The sequence below is a fragment of the Notechis scutatus genome, chromosome Z, assembly GCF_049901735.1.
Source record: "Notechis scutatus isolate UNSWTSFEM ecotype Mainland chromosome Z, rNotScu1.2, whole genome shotgun sequence".
In the NCBI taxonomy this organism is placed as follows: Eukaryota; Metazoa; Chordata; class Lepidosauria; order Squamata; family Elapidae; genus Notechis; species Notechis scutatus.
The window spans coordinates 67,638,137-67,664,392 of NC_142025.1; the positions used below are offsets into that span (position 1 = coordinate 67,638,137).

At 40.4% G+C, this 26,256-nt stretch overlaps 1 protein-coding gene and 1 long non-coding RNA gene across 11 annotated transcripts in view; one reads left to right on the forward strand and one right to left on the reverse strand.

The window, feature by feature from the left end:
* Positions 1-4,698: 4,698 nt before the first annotated feature.
* On the reverse strand, positions 4,699-25,954 carry LOC148128914 (uncharacterized). Its single transcript, XR_015745925.1, has 3 exons — positions 25,615-25,954; positions 23,283-23,354; positions 4,699-6,254 (listed from the first exon to the last, which is right to left on the reverse strand). It is a non-coding gene; the product is annotated as an uncharacterized LOC148128914 (long non-coding RNA).
* The window catches only part of STARD3NL (STARD3 N-terminal like), a 54,178-nt gene continuing 53,845 nt past the window's right edge, over positions 25,924-26,256 (forward strand). For 5 of the 10 annotated variants that reach the window (XM_087947001.1, XM_087947000.1, XM_087947005.1 and 2 more), the window contains exon 1: positions 25,924-26,240. The gene's annotated coding sequence lies outside the window, so the exon portion shown is untranslated. The remainder of the gene's footprint in view (positions 26,241-26,256) is intronic. The other 5 variants (XM_087946995.1, XM_087946994.1, XM_087946999.1 and 2 more) reach the window with 2 other exon arrangements.

Here is a 26,256-nt window from a genome sequence, read left to right on the forward strand (position 1 = left end):
GGCTTCTTGGTTAGCTAGAAAGATTGACATTCAAACATGAGTTTACATACCCTTTCTGAGTTTTGGTCTAAAACTGGTTTTTGGTGAAGTTTAATACTGTGCTTGGTGACGTTTAATCCTGTGTTTATTGATGGGATAATTTTTCCTATTCAGCTTTGTTTGGAAGGGAAAAGGTTAATCTCTGTTCCTGAAAAGAAACTGGCTAGTTCCTGTGTCTATTTGTTCTGGTAATTGGTTTAACAAGCAACAGCTACTGTTGTGATTTAATTATTTGTATTTTGTTTGAATTTTTTCCTGCCTCATGGTTTCTTTTTTTTATCTTTTTTTTGTCTTCCTTCACTGCTTTAGTGGTAGCTGGCACTGTCCCTTTGGGGTGTACTTCCAAGAGGCAGAATGCAAGTTTGGCACTAATTTTTTACTGCCTTTCTGGGGGGCATGTGATATTTCTTTAAATCTGGATGATATCCTTAGGACATCTTGCAAGGTGAGTGAGACCAGCTGGTGTATTTAAGTGACAAATGGATCTAAGGATTGCTTCTCCTGGGTGTGCTCTTAAAATGACCTCTCTGCTAAAGGGTTTCACTTTATGAGCCACAGTTGGCTGCTAATAGTTATTATTGTATTTTAACTATTTTAATTCCTCAAGGTGCTCTGGCACCCTGCTTGATTTGTAACTTCGGCTTGCAGGTATTTTTAATCTAATGATTGGTATACAGGGCAGCTTTTTGCAAGCAAAGAAGTTTTTTGTATTTTTGTACAGGTAATTCTTGACTTACAACAATTCATTTAGTGACCATTTAAAGTTACAATGGCACTTTTAAAAAGTGACTTATGACCATTTTTCACACTTACAACCATTGCAGCTTCCCCATGGTCATGAGAGGCCAGGTGACAAGAAGCACCCCTCGATGTGAGTGATGTTGAGTTGGCCATGCCCAGCCAGTCACATGATCACCAAGCCATGTCCAGTCACATGACCACCAAGTCACACCCACCAACTAAGCCATGCCCATAGAACTGGTTGTTAAAAAATTTGAATCCCACCCCTGGAGGGGATGCTTCGGTGGTCACGAGAGCACAGTCTCCTTGACTGACCCAAAGAAAACACCTTCATCTGGACAGAAGAATGGCCATCATGGCTGAACCAAAGCCGGGAAGACAGCTGAGATGGAAGTGAACAAAGGAAAGATCTTGTTAACAGCCTGCTTGGTCTGGGTAAGAATCATTCTAAATTCTGCAGTGGATTTTTTTCTTAAAATATCCCCCCTTGGAAAGTGGGACTCAATGGAGGAAATTAGTGGCGATTAATGATCAGGAGCGACTGTCAGATTTGGTAAAGAAAGAAAAGATATTGCAGCTAAAAATAACTTTAAAAGTAAAGGACAGATTGGATTGGTTAGCTCTGTGAAAACTAAAATTGTCTCAAATTTCTGGACTATATTCTTACTACTCCTCAACTTGAAGAACTTTGGGAAACTATTGGAAAACAATCTTATTCGGAGACATTTTGATTGTAAAAGTGGAGAGGAAAAAAGCTGCCAAAGAAGCAAAATAAAACTGGAAAAAGTGGAAGAAGGGAAAGTGGTTACAAACTGGATGGATTGGCTGGATACACTAAACATTTGCAACTGATTATACTCGCAGTTTGGAGACAGATTGTGAAGACATTTGTGAGAACCTTGAGAGCTATAATTATACTTTATACTGGACAGTGTGTAAGTGTGAAACAAGTTTTGAAACAAAGTGAGAACTGTCGGGGGACTAATTAATGGAGGGCCTGTCTGAACTGCTCCAATACTGGCTAATTTATTGCGGTATAAAGGGGACAGTGCAGAGGTGGTATTCAGCAGGTTCTGACCAGTTCTGGAGAACCAGTAGTGGAAATTTTGAGTAATTCAGAATACCACCTCTGACTGGCCCCGCCCCCATTTTTTCTCTGCCTCCCGAGTCCCAGCTGATTGGCTAGGCCTTCTTTTGTTGCCCTGCACAGGAGAAGAGTTGGAAAGCAGATGAGTGGGGTGGAGAGAGAATGGGGATTTTACAGTATCCTTCCCTGGAGTGGGGTGGGAATGGAGTTTTTACAGTATCCATTCCCTGCCATGCCCACCAAGCCAAGCAACGCCTACAGAACCGGTAGTAAAAAAAATTGAATCCCACCACTGGGACAGTGAGATTCTGATCGATTACTGAGTTTAAATTAATTAAAATAAGGTAAAATGGGATTGCAAGAAGAAACAAATGACTTATTAAAAGAAATGTTATTGACCATCCAAGATATCAGGAAATGATGACAAGGAACCATAGGGAGATAAAAGAAATGATACATGATATGATTAAAAGATCAGAAAACTATGACCAGAAGACATTAAACAACAAACAAGAAGTCCAGGAAATAGAAAACAAAATAGAAAGAATAGAGGAATGGACAAGGGAGGGAAACCGACAAATTATACAAAAAGATAAAAAAGAGGAAATAGTTAAAGCTGAAATAGGAATAGTGAACTATACTGTGAGAGACCAAGAGTTAGAAGGGAATACACAGAAAGATACTTACGAAATCAGGAAAAGACCATTGAAAAATGTATGGAAGGTCCAAAAGGGTGAAGAAGCGATAGAGATAGAAGAAATACTTAGATTGAATATGAATGAGATAAGAATATACAAGATTATATGGGAGGAGTATGGGAGACATGCCAAGAAGTCAACAAGAGCTGAAATACGAAAACAGGCAAGAGATGAGGGATAAATGCAGAACATTGTTTAACACAGAAGCTATAATGTCAAGAATTAGTACTAAGATAGAAATTAGAAGATTACCTTTTTGATTTGGGAACTATTCTATATATTCTGTATCCTGTACAGATGCAGATAGATAACTCCACAAAACATCCATAACGAAGTATTTTTATTGGTTCATCAGGTATAATTCACATTTGTGATGAAGTTCTTCTTTAATGACAAATCCTTTGTATATCTGTCTTGTAGGTAAAAAGATGATTTATCTTCTATCCTTTTTCCCTCATGTTGTAGCGATACAGTTACCACGAGTCCGTGAGTTCAGGCAAGAATGAGGAAAACTCCCCCCAACCCCTCAAGGGTCAATTTAGTGACTAATCAGGATTACAGATGTGGTCACGTGATTTACATTTCCCAGGATAACTTAACTACATTTACCATGATGCATTCCCTTAAGGGGACAGCTCACAATTGCTACCTAGCTATCCAAATCCCATTAACTCTAAACTGTCTGGACAGCACACTATAATAGAAATAATGGCAGAAGTTAGAAATCTGGATATGTAAACATAGATACCTAATGAATAGAAAATAACTAAGATTAGTAAACTTTAGGATTATTCGGCAGTTAATTGGCTATAATTGTGATGTCAACTACTGTTTATAAGCAAAATCTTTATAAAATGTTTTACAGGTGGCATTTGCCACCGGCAAGATTAGCAAAAATATTTAACAAAATGTCCGCCAAATGTTGGAAATGTAATTAGATGCCGGGTACCTACTATCATAAGTACCTACTATCATAAGTACCTACTACATAAGTGGACATGTATAAAAGCAAAAAAATATTGGATGAAAATACACACATGGCTGGAAAAGATGATAAAGCAGCATATAGGTTTAAAACCAGAAATATTTTTGTTAGGTATAATACCAGAAAGTTATGACAAAGGGACTATATACTTAATGCTACATGTATTGACAGCAGCAAGACTTATATTTTCACAATATTGGAAAAATGAAACCACACCAGATGAAAATATAATTAGGAAAATATTGGACTGTGCATAGATAGATAGATTGACATTGAAAATAAAAGATAAAGGAGATACAGAATATTATTCAACATGGAATAGGTTTTATCAATGGCTAGAGATAAGAGGTAGAAATTAGATGAAGAAAGATCATTGTTAGGCATAAGTAAAATATGTTGTTTATAATTACAAGTATGCTAGTATTATTATGATCATAGATAAGCAAATATAATTATAAATATGATAATTACTATGTGCATTATCATTTACTATCAGTATATCTGTTATTTTTCCTTTTTCCTTTGTAAAATGAAATGCCAGGATATTACACTGTATTCAAAATATTTATATATAAATAACAAACTTGACTTTAAAAAAAGAACTATATGAAGAGGACAGTCCGCCAGTCTTAACATGAAATCTCAACATAACAGTTCTGTGGAAAAACTGGGCCATTTCCTAACACAATAGTGTGCATTTCTGAAGTGAAAACTCTTGGTAGTGGTTTGCAATTGACAGACTCCTGCTATTTTTTTTAATACTTTTGATTTTTCAGCTGTAACAACTGGAACAAAATGTCTTGAAAAATATTTAACTGCAAGCAAAACAGTTACTTTTTTGTAGCCTAGTGCTAAGATACCACCACAAAAGAGTGATATGGTTAGCATCACATATAATTGTCTTTGACCTCTGACCACTTTTCACTTCCTTACTCTGTGGTGATATCAGTTTGTATAGCAGTTTTTTAACGAGAGATGAAACAAGAGATGAGCAAAAGATTTTCATATTTCTGAACATAGCAGAGTCAGCAGCAATCTGGTATTGTATGTTTACCTCTTGTTCTGTGGCTAGTGACAGAACAGAGAAGATGGAAATGTGTGTTGGTGGTCACTCCTGGGGCAAATGCAACATATGGTTAGATTCATTAGTATAACACGTTCAGCCAGTTTAATGATGCTCACAAAGATTTCACCATGATTCTTTTTAATTTACAGCCCTTTCATATGTCTGTTGAATTCGCTTTACTTTGAGTATCTAATGTTGCTCACATGCTCTACTGGGATATTTGCATATGTACATATATTATCTATAATTTTAAAGCATTTAAAATTTCAACTATTCCTTAATAAGCATAATAAGCTACTTTTAGAATTTTGTAATGTAGGAACAGATCAAAGCATACCTTTATTTAAAAAAAACCTGTAATAAACAAGCTTAGTTACAATTATTGTGAAATTCTTAAGTATTCATGTAATTATAAGGAGACAAGTTATTAAATTTTGTCATATTGAAAACTTCCTATTCAGAACTCAATTTTATTCTAAAAAGTGGCCACAGTGGCATTATTGGCATAATTTTCTTTTTGTAAGTTACTTTTTATTAAATATTTTTGCAGAATAAAAATCAATACCAACTTAGAAAAAGAAGCAAAGAAATGTGATTAAATAATTGAGAAAAGGTAAAAGAACAAGTTATAAATGAGTGGGTTCCAATCTTCTTTATAGCAGATTTTTCTGTGTCTGTTCCTTCTTTACATATTCTTTACACAGTCTTCTCATTCTAATCAGCAAACGTATAAAACCCAACTTCATTTTTGTTGTTTTCAGCAAAAAGTACATAAAAAGTTCCAGTCATTAACAAATGTAGTTATAGTTTTTCACTAATTAAACAAGCTAATTTTGCCATCTTTGCAAATTCTGTTATGAGTATTTCAAAGCCTTTCTGTCTTTGTACTATGATACTCTTGCCATTTATAGAAACTTCCATAGATCTTTTTTGTTGCCTATTTTGGTATTATTTTCTATGCAAGAGCAAGGTGAAAAAATAATATTTTTTTTATTCTTTGTTCTTAGCATTTCAAAATGAGAGAAATGAAGGCATTAGTAGATTACTTCAAGCTGTTTCGTAGGACTTGGGGAGTGAAAATAATAGTGGTAGTTTAGATAGATGGTGCCAATTTAAAAAAATGACTTTTATTTTGGCAAGTCTGTAAATGTAATAATTGTGATTCCCACACTCCAGAATAGATCAGCAGAATAAATCTTAAACTTGGAGATCTTCAGGGCATGATAATCTATTGATCTTTTGGTAACATTTTAATGCTTTTTTAGATTAAATCAATTAAGCAACTACAAATCTTCTGGAGATTTTATTTCATTCCTCCGCCTAAAGTGTTCAAATACACTAAGTCACATTAAGTCTAGGTGCTGTGGAATATAGTAGCATGGACAGATTCACCAATAATTTATTGGGTTTATCTGACTTATATTCCTCCAGCTTTCAGTCTGATGCTTAACTGATACCTTGCTCCCCATTTTACTAGAATTTATGTTGGTTAAAATGCCAATGATTCAGTTTCAGATCTTCACATGACATGAAGCTTATTAGATAATTCAGTCAATCACAAATTCGTAGTTCAATGTTTTCACAAGATTCTGTCATGAGGATAAAATGAGAGAAGTTTCCCATGCATGCTGTTTTAACCTGCGAGAAAAAAGATGGGACAGAAATATAACAAATAAAGATAATAAAGGAATAAAGGAAATATGGAGTTGTAATGTGCTTTTAATGTAACTGAATTGTCCATCCCATATTAATACATGAAATAGAATATTCCCCACTATCTTGTCAGAGTTGAAGAAGCTTCTTGGATGAGAAATGAAATGTCTTCGAAGAAAAAACAAGAAAGTCCAGTTGCCTCCTGAAAAAGCACCTTTGAGACAATCATGACCTGGATGCAGGGGTGGGATTCTACCAGTTCACACCTATTCGCTAGAACCGATTGTTAACATTCTAAGCAGTTCGGAGAACCAGTTGTTAGAAGAAATTACTGGCCTAATCCTGTAAGGAATGCAGAAAGGAAACATTCTGGTGTTGCTTACAAAAACTGTCTCTCCATTAACCCTTATTACATTCTTGGCAGGATTAGACTTCCTGTCTCAGGAATGTCTCTGGAGTTTCTTTTCCCTCCTTTGCTGGTACTTTGCTTGTGTGAAGTGACCATTCAAAGTTACAATGGCACTGAAAAAAGTGACTTTTGACCATTTTTCACACTTACGGCTGTTGCAGCATCCCCACAGTCATGAGAGGCCAGGCGAGGAGATGCGTGCCTCAATGTGAGTGATATTGAGTTGGCCACGCCCAGCCAATAACATGACCACCAAGCCATGTCCACCCAGTCACATGACCACCAAGCCATACCCACCAACTAAGCCATGCCCACAGAACCGGTTGTTAAAAAAATTGAATCCCACCCCTGCCTGGATGACTCAGAAACTCTACAGACCTATGAAATGGAATACATTTCCAAGATGAAATTTCCATTTTTGTGTAGTAAATTGTGAAAATTTAACAAAATACATGTATTAAAGAAAATGCCTATATGGTATTATAGGAAACCATGCACATTAATGCATCATGTTAAAGAAATATACTTTAAAAATGAGAATACCCTATGAAAAGCACCTAAGTGTTTCATAAATTTGAATGAAATTTACATGGATTTTTATATAATGTAATGGGGCTACTGCCAAACTTGCAAAAGGAGGCCAAAATAAAGATATATTCACAAAAGAGGAAAGTGTGTGAAATATATCCTATTCATCACCCTAGTTTGCTGTCACACAGAATAATTATAAATCTATTCAATAGATCTAATCTGGGGGTTTTCAACATTGCAGTGGGCAAATTTGGGATTTGTGAATGTTCTTCCATGAAGTGGACCATGGTGTTCATAACTAATAAAAATGCTTATCACACAAAATGGAAAGGATGCCTGCTGACATCTCTTAATACCTCTCAAGATATTTTTCTATCTAATTAAATGCAAAATTAATATACTTGAGAAAGAAGAGTTGGCATGACAATAAAAAAGACAAAATAAAACTTATTTGAGAATGCCAATAAACGGGGTAGATGGTTAGTCTATAAATTGAAAAAACAGACAGAAAAAAGTTGGATTGCTAAATTGCAGAATGAACAGAAGAAGATATGCCACCAGAGGAAAATATATATATATATATAATTCAGGGGTTCTACGAGAAATTATATAATGAAGAAAGCTATACTACAGAGGATAAAGTGATACAATGTCTAAAAAAAGCAGAAGTACCTAAAATAACCGAAGAAAAATAATAATATGTTAAACGAAGAGATAAGATTATCGGAAGTAATTGTGGCGATAAATAAACAAAACAATAACAAGGCACCAAGCCCAGACAGACTTCCGGCAGACCTGTATAAAGATGAGCAGGAAATTTTAAGAAATGTGTTACTTGAAGTATATAATGTAGTTCTGGAAGAGGCGAAAATACCACAAACATGGAGAGAAGCAACCATCACAATTATCCCTAAGGAAAATACAAACCAAACACTTATCAAAAACTATAGACCAATATCTTTCTTAAATATGGACTATAAGATCTTTGTATCAATAATAGCTGATTGACTGAAAAAAATTCTTAAATGATTTCATATATACTGATCAAAATGACTTTCTACCAAAAAGACAGCTTAAAAATAATATAAGAGTAATTTTAAATACCTTCGAAATTTATGAAGAACATAGCAGGGAGCAGGTGGCCCTACTATTTCTGGATGCCCAAAAGGCATTTGATAACATTAAATGGGACTTCATTCTATAACAACTCAGATACATGGACTTTGGTCAGAAATTTCTAAATGTAATATCGGTGATATATAATAAGCAGGAAGTCAAGATAATAATAAATGGGGAGATGATGGAAAATTTCAAAATCCAAAAAGGTACAAGGCAAGGCTGTCCATTATCCCCCCTTCTGTTTATACTAACACTAGAAGTATTAACAAGGATAATTAGAAAAGAAACATCAATAAAAGGCCTAGAAATTATGAAAGAAATATTCAATTTACAAGCCTTTGCAGATGACCTGATCTTTATTCTGGAAGAACCACAACAATTGGGACCAAAACTTATAGAAATGTTAGAAGAATACAGAGAGGTTGCAGGATTGAAAATAAAAAAGAGAAAACTAAAATAATTACTAAAAATATGAGAAACAAACAAAAAGAATCATTGACTAAGATAATGGGCATCCAGGTATTTAGCAAAATAAAATATTTAGGAATTCAAATATTGGCAAGATGTACAACAATTAGGGAAGATAATTATGGTACATTAATGAAATATATATCAGAAGACCTGGAAAGATGGGAAAACCTAAGGTTATCTTTTAAGGGTAGAATAGCCGTAATAAAGATGAATGTCCTTCCAAAACTACTCTTCCTCTTTCAAAACATACCAGTAAAATTAGATAAAAAGATTTTTGGAGAATTAAACAAAATAACATCAAATTTTATATGGCAAAAGAAAAAAACCCAGAATTAAATTAAAATTGTTACAAGATACCAAAGAAAGAGGCAGCTTTGGTTTTCTGAATTGGGAAATATATTATCAGGCAGTATGTCTTACCTGGGTAAAGGATTGGATAACACTAAAAAATAGAAGATTGTTAGCATTGGAAGGACATACAATTAGGCTGGCATGCATTTCTATGGTATGGCAGACATGCTGCCCACTGATATTTTCAACGACATCAGATTAGATAGGCACTACTTTGGGTATGGAATAAAATCAAACAAGAAACATACATAGAAACCCAAGTTTGGCTATCCACACTCAAAACTTTAGCCCACTTTTTTAGTCAAGGGAAAGCCATCACATATAAAGACATCATAAATGAGGCGGGAGAATTAAAATCAAGACAGGAACTAAAAGATCAAGGAGTATAATTGGAATGGTGGGCTTACCTACAAGTCCAATCAAGATATAGACAAGATATGAAAGAATGGGGGAACAGTAGACAGCCTATGATATTGGACAAAATATTACTTGGATCAGAGAACAAACTGATAAGGAAAATCTATCGATGTTTATTGGATTGTAAGCTGGAGGAAGAGCACGTAAAAGAAACTATGTTGGTACGGGCAAAAAATTTTGGGGCTGGTATCGATTTGGACAATTGGCACACTTTATGGGAGAGAAACAAAAAAACAACATTGGCCACATTGTATAAGAAAAACATACATAAAATGTTTTAAAGGTGGCATCTTCCTCCAGCAAAACTGTCTAAAATGTATCAAAATATATCACCTAACTGCTGGAAATGCACCAAAGAATACAGTTCATATTACCACATATGGTGGAGATGTAGAAAACCCAGGAATTTTGGCAGAGAATTCAGAGGTGGCTTGAGGAGAAGGTAGGGCATAAAGTTGAATATAAACTAGAATTTTTCCTTCTTGGAATTAAAGAGAAAAATACAATAAAGAAGAGATTTATTTAATAATACATGTGATTACGGCAGCAAGACTAACCTTTGCTCAAAAGTGGAAAGACAAAGAAATTCCTGATGAAAATGATGTAATAAAAAAGATATGGACATGCGCTGAGATGGATAAACTAACGTTAGAGATGAAAAATAAAGACAAAATAGAATACTATAAAGTATGGGATAAATTCTATCAATGGTGGGAAAAAAGGAAGGATTTAGAATCAAAAGAGAATATGGTTGGTAGAACGGATCACTAGAATTGGAAACTTGCAGGTGTATAAATGGTGTACAGGTGTATAAATGGTGTACAGGTGTATAAATGTAGATATGTATATAAAATATGTATTTTATGCCATAATATAGGATTAACAGGATTGCCGGAATGATCACACTACATCCAATGTTTTTAATAATTTACTTAATAAAATTTTGAAATAAATAAAAAAGATATTTTTCTGTTATCTCAGCTTACTCCCCCCACAAATATATATGTGTGTGTGCTCTGTCTCACTTGTAGCCACAAGTGAGAGTCCAAATGTCTCAAAGAAATAAACACGAACAAATAATACCAGAAACCACAGAGTTAACTTGTATCTGTAATCATCGTTGGCAGTTTTCCCAGAAACTGTCTTCAAGCCGAGATAACGAGCCGCAAGATAAATCAGGAACAGAGGGCTTCTTCAAAGCTGCGCAGTAATTAACAAAGTTTCATCCAGACAAGGATCGTTAACTAACATGCCTCCTTATATTCCTTGAAGGGGCGTGTCAGTCTCTCTAATTAGTCTCTGACTTGACGTTTCTTTTCAAATTGTGCTTGACGTCTCAACCTGCGTCTAGTCCTTGCATCAACCCAACATTCGTCATCACTCAAGGACTCTGGTATGTTCTGTGGATCAGCTGCTGACACCTGAGGCATGATTGAAGTGGAAGGTTCTGGAGAGGATGGTGTTTCCGACATTCCCTCATCCTCCTGGCTCAGGTCTGCATCTCTCATTAGAGCAGGCTCCAATTCCAATGCCAAACCTTCCTCATCACTCGAACCTGTGTCTTCTGATACATCAGACTCAAAGCTCACAGCAGGCTCAAACCTTCCAGTCACAACACTATCCCTCACCGCAGGGCCCTTCCCCCGAGTCTGACGACCCAGATGTGGTTTCAATGGGAATTGTGCATGATATAGCCGGATAAGGTCCAGGGCATGCACCTTGGACACATCCTCCCAGGAACGAATCTCTGTTTCATTTTCCAGCCTCCCTACGAAGTACTGAAATCATCCCTTCAGCCATCGTGAATCGTAAATGCCAACCACCATGGTATCAACAACAGGATCAGCGCTGGGCCCAGATGGAGGACCCGTATCATCGGGAGCGCGGTAGGGTGAGCCAATAAGCCACGGGATTGATAACCGCCTTGATAGGGAAGGGACCAATAAAGCGATGATCCAACTTCCTAATCGGACGATCCTCCCGAACATGCTTCGTGGACAACCACACCTTGTCTCCCACAGCCAGCAGAGGCGTCGCCCGACGTGAACGATCCGCGAAATGTTTATAGTCTGCTTTCGCTCATTCCAATTGTCTGGAAATCAATTGGTGAACCACATGTAATTCAGACAAAAAGTCTTGTGTCTCTGGAACCGGAGAATCCAAGATCGACAGGGGAAAAAACCTCGGATGGTAACCCACATTTGCGTAAAAAGGCGTCATGTGGGTGGAGGTGTGCGGAGAATTATTAAAAGCAAACTCCGCCAATGGAAGATAGGTCACCCAGTCGTTTTGCCGTTGATTAACAAAACATCTGACGTATTGGGCGAGGATGCCAATTACTTTCTCAGTCCCGCCATCGGTTTCTGGATGGTGTGCCGACGCTAAACATACTTGCACCCGTAATGCATTCATTAGGCTCTTCCAGAATTGAGCGGTGAACTGGACCACGATCTGAAACAACTCTGTCTGGTAAGCCATGCAAACGGAATACATGTTGTATAAAAAGCCAGGCAGTAACACGAGCCGATGGTAACCTTCTACATGGGATGAAATGGGCCATCTTGGTGAGCATGTCAACCACCACAAGTACCGTTGTATAACCCGATGACGAGGGCAAATGTGTTAAAAAGTCCATGGAGATTGCCCCCCCAGGGTCGGTTCGGAGTCGGTAGTGGTTGAAGAAGGCCAGGAGGTGCACCCGATGCAGCTTTTGCTTGCCGACACGGTATACAAGAGGCAACATAAGCGAAGACATCATGCCTGACTCTAGGCCACCAAAAAGTCCTTGTGACCAGGTGAAGGGTTTTGAAAAACCCAAAACAACCCGCAGTTGGATTGTCATGACATTGGGTCATGATGAGTGCTCTAAGTGTTTTGGTGGGCACGTACAATCGACCCCGATGTCGTAATAAACCCTCTTCCAGAGTCCATGGAGAATCAGGACCAATTTTCCTCATTCGTTGCTGCAACCAATCGTCCAAACGCTGCGCCTCTCGTACGCGAGCCCTCAAATCCACCGGTTCCTGGATCACAGCACCGTACGTGGAGAAAGAGGTTCTTCAGGACACAGATATTCCAGTTTATGGGATAGGGCATCAGCTCTTTTATTTTGACCACTGGGGATGTACGTGACCGAAAAATTGAACCTAGCGAAGAACAACGACCACCGGATCTGTCGTTGGTTCAATTTCCGAGCAGTGGTCAAGTGCTCCAGATTACGGTGGTCTGTCCTAACCTCCACCTTGTGCCGAGCCCCCTCAAGGTGATGTCGCCAGACCTCAAACGCAGTCTTGATGGCCAGCAACTCTTTCTCCCATTTTGTATAATTACGCTCGGAAGTAGTAAGTTTCCTTGAGTAATATGCACATGGAAAAAGAGGTGCACCATCCGCTGGGACTTGTAACAACACCGCTCCAATGGCCACGTTGGATGCATCCATCTCCACCACAAATGGACGATGGGGGTCGGGATGCCTCAAGATTGGTTCCGCAACAAAGGCTTTCTTGATGGCCTCAAAGGCCTGTTGCTGTGGAGGTCCCCACTGGAATGGAACCTTCTTGCGAAGGAGCTAGGTGATGGGATCCGTCAGTTTGGCAAAACCCGGGATGAAGGATCTGTAATAATTAGCGAACCCCAAGAGACGTTGCACATCTTTTACTCGACGAGGGGGTTCCCAACTACATAGAGCCTCCACCTTACGCGGGTCCATGGCAATGCCTTTGGGAAAAATGATATGTCCCAAGAACTCTATGGAAGTCTGGAAAAAGAAGCACTTCTCCAGCTTCGCATAGAGTCTATGCTCCTGAAGACGTTGTAATACCTGGCGGACTTGGTGAAGGTGGCTTTCTCTGGAATTGGAATAGATCAAAATGTCGTTCAGGTACACCACCATGAACCGATCAAGCATGTCCCTAAAAATATCATTCATGAAATGTTGAAAGACCGCGGGGGCATTGGTCAATCCAAAAGGCATTACCGTATATTCAAAGTGGCCGTATCTAGTACCAAACGCCGTCTTCCACTCGTCTCCTTTGCGCATCCGCACCAGGTTGTAAGCCCCTCGAAGATCGAGCTTGGTGAAAATAGTGGCCTCTCGTAGTCGTTCCATCAGCTCGGGAATGAGCGGCAAAGGATAACTATTTTTCACTGTAATTGTGTTTAATCTGCGGTAGTCACAACATAAGCGCAAATCCCCCGTCTTCTTTTTCACAAAAAGGACAGGAGCGGAAAGAGGAGACAACGACAGTCTGATAAACCCCCGGGCCAAGTTCTTGTCCAGAAAATCTCGCAGAGCGACCAATTCGGGCTCAGACAGTGAATACAAACGACCCTTGGGTAGCGGAGCATTGGGCAGGAGGTCCACAGGACAGTCATAAGGTCGATGTGGGGGTAACCAATCCGCCTCCTTCTCGCTAAAAACATCTGAGAAGTCAGATAGTTCAGGAGGTACAGAGACGGCAGGGGCGGCGATGTCTTGACCAGCACAGATGTGTCTTAGATGGTCCACACACTGGAGACTCGGGAACGAAATAGCGTTCTGTGCCCATGCTACCCGAGGATCGTGCAACCGTAGCCAAGCCATTCCGAGAACCAAGGGGAGATGGAGGTCCGAGGTGATATAAAAGCTAATCGCCTCCTCATGGTCCCCAATGACCAGACGTAATGGGTGAGTAGCAAAACGAATAGGCCCAGACCGCAGTTCCCGTCCATCAATGGTTTCCACTTTAATGGGCAGCTCCACAGCAACCAAAGGAATTTTATAATGGGTGACAAAAGCCCGGTCCATGAAATTGGTAGTAGCCCCCGAGTCCACGAACGCAACCGCAGGAATCCCCTCCGAGCAGGACTGCAAGAAAACCTGCGTGTCCAAAAGCAAATGTCGGGGAGGACCAGAGTTCACCTCCGCTACTTTGGGCGGTTGTGTGGTATGTGCCCGACCTAGGGTTTCCCCAAGGCCGGGCCTGCCCCGTTTCCCGACGGTACAGGATGAGATTTGGGCACTGGCTTTCGTACCCCCCGTCGTTTACCAGGACAGGAACTGGCAAAATGTCCCGACCCTCCACAGTACAGGAACAAGCCTCCCTGAAATCTCCGCGTGCGTTCTTGTGCCGTCAACTGAGGGCGGAGCGCACCCAACTCCATCGGTTCCTCGGTCCTGGTCACGGCATTATGGGATACCGGGGCGGTGGTTGTACGGGAGGTTGTGGCCATGAGTGGGAGGGCGGCTCCGGAACTGGGCGTCTGGTCTTGCGCCGTTGAAGCCGGGCGTCAATGCGCAAACATTGCACCACTAGCGCATCCAGGGTTAGAGCCGGCTCCGCATGCACCAACTCATCTTGAATTTCTTCTGCCAAACCCTCCTGAAAAGCATCCATGTGGGCTGCCTCATTCTAAGCAGAGTCCATGCAGAGCAGATGAAACTCTTGTAAAGGGCGTTTCCCCTGATGAATGTCCTTTAAACATCTGGCTACGGTTTGAGTTTTTATGGGGTCCTCATACTTAACACGTAAATGGTGCCAAAAGCCCTGATAGTCATTTAATAAAGGACTATTTTTCAACAACAGAGGAGTTGCCCATCTTGCAGCCGAACCAGACAAAAGACTAATAACAAACCCCACCCGAGCCCGGTCATCAGGGAAATCTTCTGGCTGTAAAGACATAAACAGTTGACACTGCCCCATAAAAGCCGGGAACATTTCAGGCTGTCCAGAGAATTTATCCGGCACAGCTACCGGGCATTTCCTATGGGGGGGAGCAGGGGGATTAACTGGAGCTTGCATCAGCGTTAGATGATTAACCAGCTGGGTGACTTGGTTCTGCAATACCTGGTTATTCTGCAGGAGTTGGTTAATCTGCTGCTGTTGCTGCTCAAGCTGTGTTTGGTCCATCTTGGTTAGAAGATGGGATGAAGGTCTGGATCAAAAAATGTTCTGTCTCACTTGTAGCCACAAGTGAGAGTCCAAATGTCCCAAAGAAATAAACACGAACAAATAATACCAGAAACCACAGAGTTAACTTGTCTCTGTAATCGTCATTGGCAGCTTTCCCAGAAACTGTCTTCAAGCCGAGATAACGAGCCGCAAGATAAATCAGGAACAGAGGGCTTCTTCAAAGCTGTGCAGTAATTAACAAAGTTTCATCCAGACAAGGATCGTTAACTAACACGCCTCCTTATATTCCTTGAAGGGGCGTGTCAGTCTCTCTAATTAGTCTCTGACTTGACGTTTCTTTTCAAATTGTGCTTGACGTCTCAACCTGCGTCTAGTCCTTGCATCAACCCAACATTCGTCATCACTCAAGGACTCTGGTATGTTCTGTGAATCAGCTGCTGACACCTGAGGCATGATTGAAGTGGAAGGTTCTGGAGAGGATGGTGTTTCCGACACTCCCTCATCCTCCTGGCTCAGGTCTGCATCTCTCATTAGAGCAGGCTCCAATTCCAATGCCAAACCTTCCTCATCACTCGAACCTGTGTCTTCTGATACATCAGACTCAAAGCTCACAGCAGGCTCAAACCTTCCAGTCACAACATGTGTGTGTATGTGTGTATACCTCTGGGATCTGTTTGTTCCAATTAGCATTGTGTGTGTCTGTGTGTGCATGAGCACATGCATACACTTTCATATGTTATCTATATTGCTCCCCATTTCAGTAGAGCTACTTCCTTCATTTCACAACTTTTGCCAGTGAATGAAAAATTCTATATATCTCTCAGAAGCCAGAAAATTCTGGAATAACTTATGGACTGATGCATAAATAAACCAGAATGAATGTGCAATCAAAATAAAAAGAGCAATTGCATTAATACAACTACATTTTCCAAATCAGTAAATTCATTTTTATCACATATTTCTCACATATTCCAGAGGTTATAGTTTCCAATTCATACCATTCATGCCCTTATTAGTCTTTGACACATCTTTGATAAATCTGTAATTATGGGGAATCAGAAGGAGGTCATTCTCACTGTTCCAAGGATTTAATAATTGAAATAATATGTAAGGTCTGCCTCTCCTCCCCGTTCAAGAAAGCACAAACTCTTGAAGCTTCAGCTTTTCAAAAGGAAACTTTTATTCAAAGGAAGGTGATTGCCAGACAAAAGAAAAGCAGGCTCTAAGTTCCCCTAAGCCAATTTCGTTAGGATAAAGGAGTTAGAAACCCCTTCCCTGAGTCCAATATTGAATGAGCCAATCCACAGGTGTGAAAATGTTGTAGAAATGGCCACCCTGGGAAGGAGATAAGGGACTGTTCCCAGGAACTTCTTTCAGGAGGCTTCAGAACTGAGACAAAACAGATGGCTCTCCCCCACTTACACATTCCCCAAAGGTAAATCAAAGCACATGGCAGATAGGTGTCAGAGTTAGGGTTAATAAACTAAGGGATTACAGATATGTAGGAAACAGGAAGAGGGTAATAATTGAATAAACTACCTAGTGCCCCCTCCCCACAGAAATGGCAATATCACAATCTGATATGCTGCCCCCCCCCCCGAAAAATGAGAGATCTACCTGTGAAGAAAGCACAAAAAGCAACAACAAAGTGAGTTATTTGGGTTTGTTAGGGGACTGCAGGTAGAACTTCTGCAGTAATGCAGGGCCTCTGACATGATTTTTAGCTCATTCTAGGAAGGGGGTAAATGCTTCCAGGCTACTAAATATTGCGTGGAACAATGGTGTGTGTGAGAGTCTAGGATTTCCTTGATTTCAAAGTGTTGTTCCCCCTCAATCATTTACCTGTATGACAAAAGGTTTTTCTGGGTCTGGGTGTTTTAGGATGGATTCAGCTGAAAATAATTGTTTCAGTTTCTCGAATGCCTCCTGGTCTTCCATAGTCCAGTTTATAGCCTGTTTTGGCTTCGGCTTGTTTCCTCTTTTGTTTTCAAAAGATTAGTGATGAAGAGTGCAATTTGCGTGAAAGCCAGGATAAATTGTCAATAGAAGTTTGCAAACCCCAGGAAACTCTGCAGTTACTTGTGCGTGCGGGGAGGGGTGCAGTCAATCACTGCTTGATCCATCTCCACGCCCTTGTGGGATATTTGGTATCTCAGTAGTCTATCTTATCCTGGTGGAATTCACATTTAGACGGTTTTGCATAAAGCTTAGCAGCACAGAGTTTCTTTAGGACTGCCTGGAAAAGTTTTATGTACCCAGTTTTGGTTTTGGTGTATATTAAAATGTCATCTAAATACACCAGAACCCCTTTGTATAGGTACTCCTGGAGCACCTTGTTTATGAGTTGCATGAATATGGCAGGAGCTCTTTGTAGTCAAAATGGGAGCACTTTGAATTGGGTGTTAAAAGTGGTTTTCCATTTGTCCCCTTCTCTAATCCTGATTCGGTAGTAAGCTTCTCTTAAGTCCAGTTTTGAAAAGACTTTCCCCTTGGAGAGGTGGGCTAGCATGTCCTTCATGAGGGGAATGAGGTACACATTTTCTACACTTACAGTGTTTAAATTCCTACAGTCTATGTATCTTTAGACCCATCTTTTTTTTCTCAGAACAGCACTGGGGCAGCAATTTTTGGTAGCATTAGTTTGATGAAACCCCTAGCCATGAAGATCCTAAATTCCTCAAATTCTCGGGGGGACATGCTATACATCTTGGGTTTTGGTAATTTAGTGCCTTGGAGGATTTTGATGGTGCAGTCTGTGAGACAGTGGAGGGGAAGCTCATCCAAGCCCTCTTCACTGAACACCTCAACTAAGTTCTTGTATTCCCTGGGAATGCCCTGGGTTGGCGCAGCTCTCCCAGTCACAGCTGTTTCTTTCTTTGGGTTTCTTCCCAGTTCCTCCTTTTGGCCATCTGGTCCAGTCACTCCCCATTGGAATCTTAGAGTTCCCTGCTTCCAGTTTACTCTGGAGTTCTACTTCCTCAACCAGGTAAGTCCAGGACTAGTGGCAATTCCATTCTGGATGCCACAATAAATATGAGTCTCTCATCATGAATCCCCATGGCTATGTCTAGAGGTTCTGTGGCAAATGTTGCTGGCTCCACCCCCCCCCCGGTGATTGGTCCGTCTAACTAGCAAAGTGCATTGGGGTTTTTTTTTTAGTTTGTGCAGGTGGATGCCTAGTTTCCCTACCATAGTTGGGCTAATTAAGCACTGGGTGTACCCTGATTCCAAGAGAGTTTTATTCTTTTCCCCCAGCTAGGGATGAATAGCCTCAGGAGCAGGGTGAGCAGTTCAACTGGGTCACTTACGAATGGGTCATCTTCAGAGTCACTTTTGGACAGCTCAGTCTTTCCCCTAGTGGTGCTGGAGTTCCTTCCCCTGATTTTGCGAGGGGCAGAAACTCCATGGCCTCTCTACTTCCCAGCGCGGTTTAACACAGGGAGTGGTCTCTTTCCCATGGGCTTTCCATCTGACTGGCATTCAGGCTTCTGGGCAGGGTTTTTGAATGGCACTTAGCTGTATGGTGCCCCTCCTTCCTGTACTTGAAACAGGCTGACGATCTCGGCATGAAGGCAGTTTGAGCCTTGGGCATTTCCCCTTTCCCCTGGGATGGGGATCTTTTCCAGGTTCTCCCTGCTTGGTACTGGCTCCTGGCCAGATTGCTCTCCACCTCTTCGGCTAGAAGGTATCATTCATGCAGACGGTTTGGGGCTCCTCTAGCTAGGAAAGCCTGGTAGAGGTCATTGTTCAGGCTATCCGTGAACCAGATCACCAGGATGTCTTCCCACCAATCCATCCTGCAGGCAAGGTCTCGGAATTCTTCAGTGTATTCAGCTATCGGCCAGTGACCCTGCTTCACGGGTCTGATGCAGTCATGGGCTTTTTGATCCACCAGGGTGTTGTCGAACTGGCAGCAGAGAGCCACCATAAAACAGTCAGAATTTCTCAGCTCAGGGGCCTTGGCATTGTGGAGGCTCACCATCCATGGGGCTGCCGTCTCTTCCAGGGCCAGGGTGACGACTCAAACTGGGTTTGGCAGTTCCACCGTACTCTTTCATGTATGTGAGTACATGTGCCAGGAAGGATCCCAGTTGCTGGTTGCCATCGTACTTCACTCTGGGGTGTCTGTGTCTTCCTCTCCAGTTGTGGTACCCTGGGGACATTTGTTGGAGCCGGCGATGCGAGGGCAGGTTGGGAGGGGCAGCTGCTGCTCCTGTGGCAGCGTCGGCTCGGCTTGCAGCCACTGTATCCAAAATGACAGGTCCGGCTCCATTGGCTTCTGCTACAGCCTTCCCCCCTGGCGATGATCCAGCTCCCCCTTTACTCTGAGGTCCTCAAAAGCTTCCATCATGAGTCACATGACATGTCTTTTGAATTGATCATCCCTGTCCAATTCCTCAGTCGGTTCTTGGTCTGACAGGGCTTCCAGCACATTTCCAGCTTGGTTGCTGGCTGCCACAGGTGAGGGGGACTCCTCTGGTTCTGTCATCCCAGTTGTCTTTCTTCCCCACTTCAATCAACCACCAGGGCTTCCAGCACAGCTTTGATGTTTTCGATGGAGACAGATGGGGCTGGCATCTGGCTGGGTGGTAGTAGAGGTCTCCCCCTGCATTCTGCCTCTCCTCCCTCACCGCTTTGTTCGACTTTATTTGCAGGGTCCCCTTGGTAGAGTGAAATTGCTTCTCCAGGTTGACCACTTTTGCAGAGCCTGCTTTATGTAAGATCTGCCTCTCCTCCCCATTCAAGAAAGCATGAACTGTTCAAGCTTCAGCTTTTCAAAAGGAACTTTTATTGAAAGGAAGGTGATTGCAATACAAAAGCAAAGCAGGCTCTAAGTTCCCCTTAGGCAATTCAATTAGGATAAAGGAGTTAGAAACCCCTCTCCTCAGTCTGATGTTGAATGAGCCAATCCACAATCCACAGGTTGTTGTGGAAATGGCCATCCTGGGAAGGCGAAAAAGGATTGTTCCCAGGCACTTCTTTCAAGAGGCTTCAGAACTAAAGCAAAACAGATGGCCCTCCCCCTTACACATTCCCCAAAAGTAAATCAAAGCATCGGGCAAATAGATGTCAGAGCTAGGGTTATAAACTAAGGGAGTACAGGATATGTAGGAAACAGGAAGAGGGTAATAAGTCCGAAGTCCGAATACCTGACCACTGACAACGAAACGACAGGCTCCATCCACGTGAACGGGCAGGAGCTACCGCGCGCCTCCACCTTCAAGTACCTGGGAACTACTCTTGGGGAAGAAGGCCTACTACAAACTGAGGTGGCAGCCAGGATCAACGCAGCGTGGGGCAAATGGAAGTCCGTCACGGGCGTCCTCTGTGACAAGAAGATGCCGATGCGCCTGAAGGCGAAAATCTATAACTCTGTGGTGCGCCCCGTGGCCATATATGGCGCAGAGTGCTGGCCGACGACCAAAGAAGTCGAAAGCAGACTCCAGACAATGGAGATGCGAATGCTCCGATGGTCGGTAGGCCTCACCCTACTCGATCGCGTCAGGAATGAAGAAGTGCGCAGACGGTTCAACGTCGTGCCCATCCCCACGGTCATGAGGCAGTCCCGGCTACGATGGTTCGGCCATGTGAGTCGCGCCAAGGAAGAATCCATCATCAAATCTGCGATGAAGGTGATTGTCGGAGGAGCGAGACCGCGTGGTAGACCTAAGCAACGCTGGATGGACACGATCAAGGCCGATCTAGAGATCGCGAAGGCAGACCCGACATACGTGGCAGACAGAGAGGCGTGGAAGCAGTACTCAAGGACATTAGCGGACCTCGCCAGAGCGCGAGACAAACGCTGAAGAAAAAGAAGAAGAGGAAGAGGGTAATAAGTGAATAAATGATCCAGGGCCCTCCCTCCCCACAGAAATGGCAGTATCACAGTAGAGATCTGACATAGCATTTTAAAAAGTTCTATAAGAAGTAAAGTAATAGCTCCTGCCACTAGCAAACATTCAAAATTGCCACATTTTATGCAGTCTCATAAAATTTTTAATGGGATGATACCTATTGTCCAACAGGAGTAGCTGAAACAGGTATTTTTCTTTTCTCAAATGTAGGATTTCACTTATTACATATTAATTTCATGTTAAGTTTGCTAACCTAAAAAACCTTTGATAATAATTCTAGTTTCAATAAATACCACTTTCTTTTGAACAAGTATTCTAACAATATATATATAATTAAAGTCTAAGAAAGTATTGGAAACAAAGGAGTATTTTAGTACAACTCTTCTTAATGCTAAAGAGAAAAAAAACTATTGTTCAATTTAAATATAGTTTGGAAACAACTGGAAAAAAAATCAGCAGGAAAGGCATACATATAATTCTCTCTTATACCAGCTAAGGGAAATTCCACCATGGTAATTCATCAGAATGATTTCAGTTAGCAAATGGGCCAAAAGCTGAACTTGTAAATAATACATTTTTTAAAATGACAAAAGCCATAGAACTGCCTGTGTTTAGGTTTATTTAAATGAATTAATTTGTCTTCTATAAGCAAACAAGACCTGTATATCAAAGGAACCTTTTCATTAGATTGCATTGATTCTTACCACAAAATAATGGTTTGAAATTATTTGAAACTAGTCTATTCTAGTTCTTAAAATTTGCTGAGGTGTGATGCCGTAAATAAATGAAATAATCTGATCTCTTTCATGAATGAAATTAAATGTTAATAAACAAACAACCAAATAATAAAGTGCTGAGATTGACAGATTGCTAGGGGCTTGACCAAACAGAATAGGAATAAGTTTAGAGGGGGCATGTTTCAGATCCCTTCTATCCCACATCTTATTGGACCCCAAAGACATGTTTCCTCAGTTGCAGTCTCTGTTGCAGTCTTTGTCTTACAGAATAGCATCTCAGAAATGGCTTGTTAGCCTTTCCTAAGATACTGAAAAACTGGCTGTTTCCCAAGAAGTTGGGGTCAGGTGTTTAGATGAGTTCTGCTGTCGTGAGATGCTTTTGTTTCTTTTTAATTAGATTTATAAAGATTTTTTTATTTTTTATTGTTTATTCTTATGTGCCTGGGATTAAATGTGATGGGTTTTGTATGTGTCGTTTTAATCCTTCTATGCTACTTAAGAGTCATTTTGTATGAAATCAGCAGCTATATCCATCTTATTATTAAAGAATATTTTTAAAGCACTTCTCACTTGGTCGGTGCAAACTTGATTATTTTTTAAAAGGTATGATCTCAATTGTTTGAGATTCCCGCTAAATTTTGAGAATCTTTTCTTGATGCTGCTCCACTGAAATGTCTTAGTCATATCCTTTCCCACCATCTAGTGGTTGTTTGGACCTTTACAAATCCGGTATGTAGCTGGCTCATAGGCTTATTTTTCCATACACATTATTTTGCATTATTTTTTTATCTAACAAGCTTTTAGCATCCCATGATTGCTGAGCCTATTTGGTGCCTGTTGGTCTTTTCTGTTCACTTAAAAATCTGGGGGTTACCTCCTGCAAGTATGTATGATTTATGATTGTTGTATTTTATGATTATGATCATGATTTATCATTTGTTGCTTGTATGTACACTGAGAGTTTATGCGCTGGAGACAAATTCCTTGTGTGTCCAATCACACTTGGCCAATAAAGAATTATTTCTTCTCTTCTCTTCTTTCTCTCCTTTCCTCTGCTCCTCGCCTCTCCTCCCCTCCCCTTCCATTCTAGCATTCATTAGTGACAAAACAAATGATAATTGCAACACAATTTGGTGAACTCTTCTTTGTCAACTATTATCACAAAAACAAATTTAAAATAACAACAGATGAACAACATACATTTACTTCAGTATTCTCACCTTCTGGGTCACCTCATTTTTGCCCCCCATTTTTCAGATGGAAGTTTGTAAAGACACACTTTTAAAAATTGTCTAGGAAAATGCCTGAACTAAGGGAGAATATACGGAAGAAATGTTTCAAATTTACATTAAATTATATAATCTATAATCATTAAATTACATAATCTATAGGATGTTGTATTGTTGGGACTTCTGGGGAATATGGCTAACTGAACACACGTATGGGGAGAGATCTCTGTAGGATTTCTCCCTGGAGTGTTGGCTCTTCTATATTTTAACTAAAGGGACTGGTATCCCATCAGTTTTGATGACCCACCCAGTTAGGGTGTGTTGAAGAACTTCCCCTCAGGACCCTTCAATACAGCTGTAAGCTGGCAAATGGCTTCTGAAGTTGAATTCCTAAGCTATCTGATTGCCAAAAGCTGGGAGGGGAGGGACTGCTATGTGTTTAGGGATCAAAGAAGACATCTGTTTTGAAGTTCATTTTTTAAAAAAAACAGTAAATTATGCCTTTCTTTCTTAATTACCTTCAATGATTATTATTCTATCTTAAGTCAACTTAATAGATGCTCTTTGTAGCAACAGCCTGATATACCATTTTGAAGACTCGCACCATTTTAGGGATCTCTTTTTGTCTCAAAGAACAAGGAAGAAGGCTGCAAAGGCAATCCAAACAAGGAAATATGCTGGAAAAAAAAAGCTGTCAGAGAAAGATAAAAGATTGAAAGCTGTGATTTTTGTTTACTATTGTAGTAACTGGTAGTTTGATTTTCAAAGCTATGGGTGGCTAAAATCTTCAGATTCTGACTAAAAAAGGAAGCTAAGATGGTGGAGCAAAGTATTTGAGATATATTTGAAATGTCTCTAAATAAAATATGCTAATTTGTTGACCAGTTGTTCTCTGATGACAAAAAAAAAGTCCTCTCAAAGTACTTCTGAGATGCAAACATATGGAGAATGTTAACAAACTGCTGAGACAACTTTACAATTGTACTTTGAGGGAAAGAGAAGGGTGAAAAAAAGGCAGAAAGAAAGAAAAAAGTCCCCCCCTTCTGTAAGACCAAAGAATTTGAAATAAATTTTGTAAATAAAAATTGTGCCAGTTCACAACGATTACTAGGTGCAAATACATACATACTATTACTATAGCAAGGAAGATAAAGTTGGAATGGTTATATTGAATAGTTTACTTGAAGAGGAAAATATGTTATTTGGATATCAATTCTGGAATTTGTGAAAAAAATGAAACTTTGATTTTGGTTTTGTTGATTGGAAAGATTTGCTGTTATAGAAATGGCTAGTTATATATTAGTATGTAAAAGCAAAAAGTTGAGGTTGGAATCTTGTACTGTACTAGGAAGTCAATGTACTAGGAAGTCAAAAAAAAAAGTTTCTCTTCCCCTTTGTATTTCACACCCCCTTTCCTGTTCCCTTTCCTTCCCTTAATTTCTTATTTTTCCCTTTTTTGTATTTTATACAATAAAATAAAAAAGGAAAGGATAAAAAGGATGATGTGCTCGGAAAAGTTGGAAGTCAACGCTCCCTTTTCTTTCTTTTGTTGGTACTTAACTGCAGACAAGTTGTCAAGGATGTATAAAAAGCACTTCAGATGAACACTGTAAATGTAAAGAAGGGACTTTTTATTATTTATGATGGATGTGTGATAAAGCAAAGAAATATTGGAGTAGGATTCACATCTTAATACAGACAATTCTTAAAATGAATATAAATAGAAAACCAGTTTTTTTGGGGGGTTTCATGGAAAGACTTGGAAAAAAATGGAACTTTGATATTACTCTATGCACGGAAATGGAAGGCCACCTCTATTTCCAAAATGAGCAGATGGCTGCAAAAACTGATGGAGTTAGTAGAGATGGCTAAATTGACTGCTTTGATCAAAGAAAAAAAATACAAACACTTTTATTTCTACTTGGAAATAGCTTCTAGACTTTATGCTTGAGATAGGGAAAAATGAAACTTGGATTTTGGATTTTACTGATTAGATAATTTGTTGTTATAGAAATGGCTAGTTTAAACTATTATGTAAAAGTAAAAATCTGAGAGTTGATGTTAATGTCTTATTCTACGGCACCGAAGGGAGTCAATACCTTTTCGTTCTTTATCCCCTTTTCTTTCCACACTTTGTCTTGCCCTTTTCTTTCCCAATCTTTCCTATTATTTACTTTTGTGTTTTCTTTGTATGCTGCATTATAAACTAATAAAAATATTTTTAAAAAATTAGGAAAATTGAAACAAAAAGACTATAATTGATTTGCGAAAAAGCTGAAGTTCAGGTCTGAAGAGAGCTAAAGGAAAAAATGCCATTAAAAATCTTCCATCGTACCTCGTGCGTAAGTTACTTAGCAGAGAGTCCCAACTAACTCCTATGCGAATTGCCACATTCCCCAGGGCGCGGACTGCGCATATACAGCACAAAGCATGGGGGAAAGTAGAAGTACTCTACGTACTTTCCTGACGACCTTTCGTAAAGCAGACTCACTTTTGATTTTTAAAAAATGTATTCTTCTATGATACCGTTTGAATTGTAATGCAGCCCCTTACCAAAGGGCAATGGACATGAAATTTTCACCATAACTGAAAATTTGCACAATTAGTTAATGCAGGCAGAAAACTAGTCTTTCAGCAATAAATCACTTCTATGATGAACACTTCCAACGATGAACAGTCAAATAAAAGGGAGGAACCTTCGCCCGTTGGACCTTCCCTGCCGCCTTTCTTTTCGGGTGGTTCCGCCCTTTGCTGGCGGCGCTTTAGTGGCCTCTCTGACTATTAGCCGTTCCGCTACCCGTCCGGCTCCTCCCTCAAGGCCTCCGGGCGGTGTGTTATCGTCGCCAATCGGGCGTGACCTTAGTTACTTGGGGGTGGGGACGACGGTGAGGAGTCGCTTGAGGCGGGATAATTTCGGCAAGCTTGGCCCGCCCTCCAGAAAAAGCAGAGCTGTGCGTCCCGGTAAGAACTTCACACC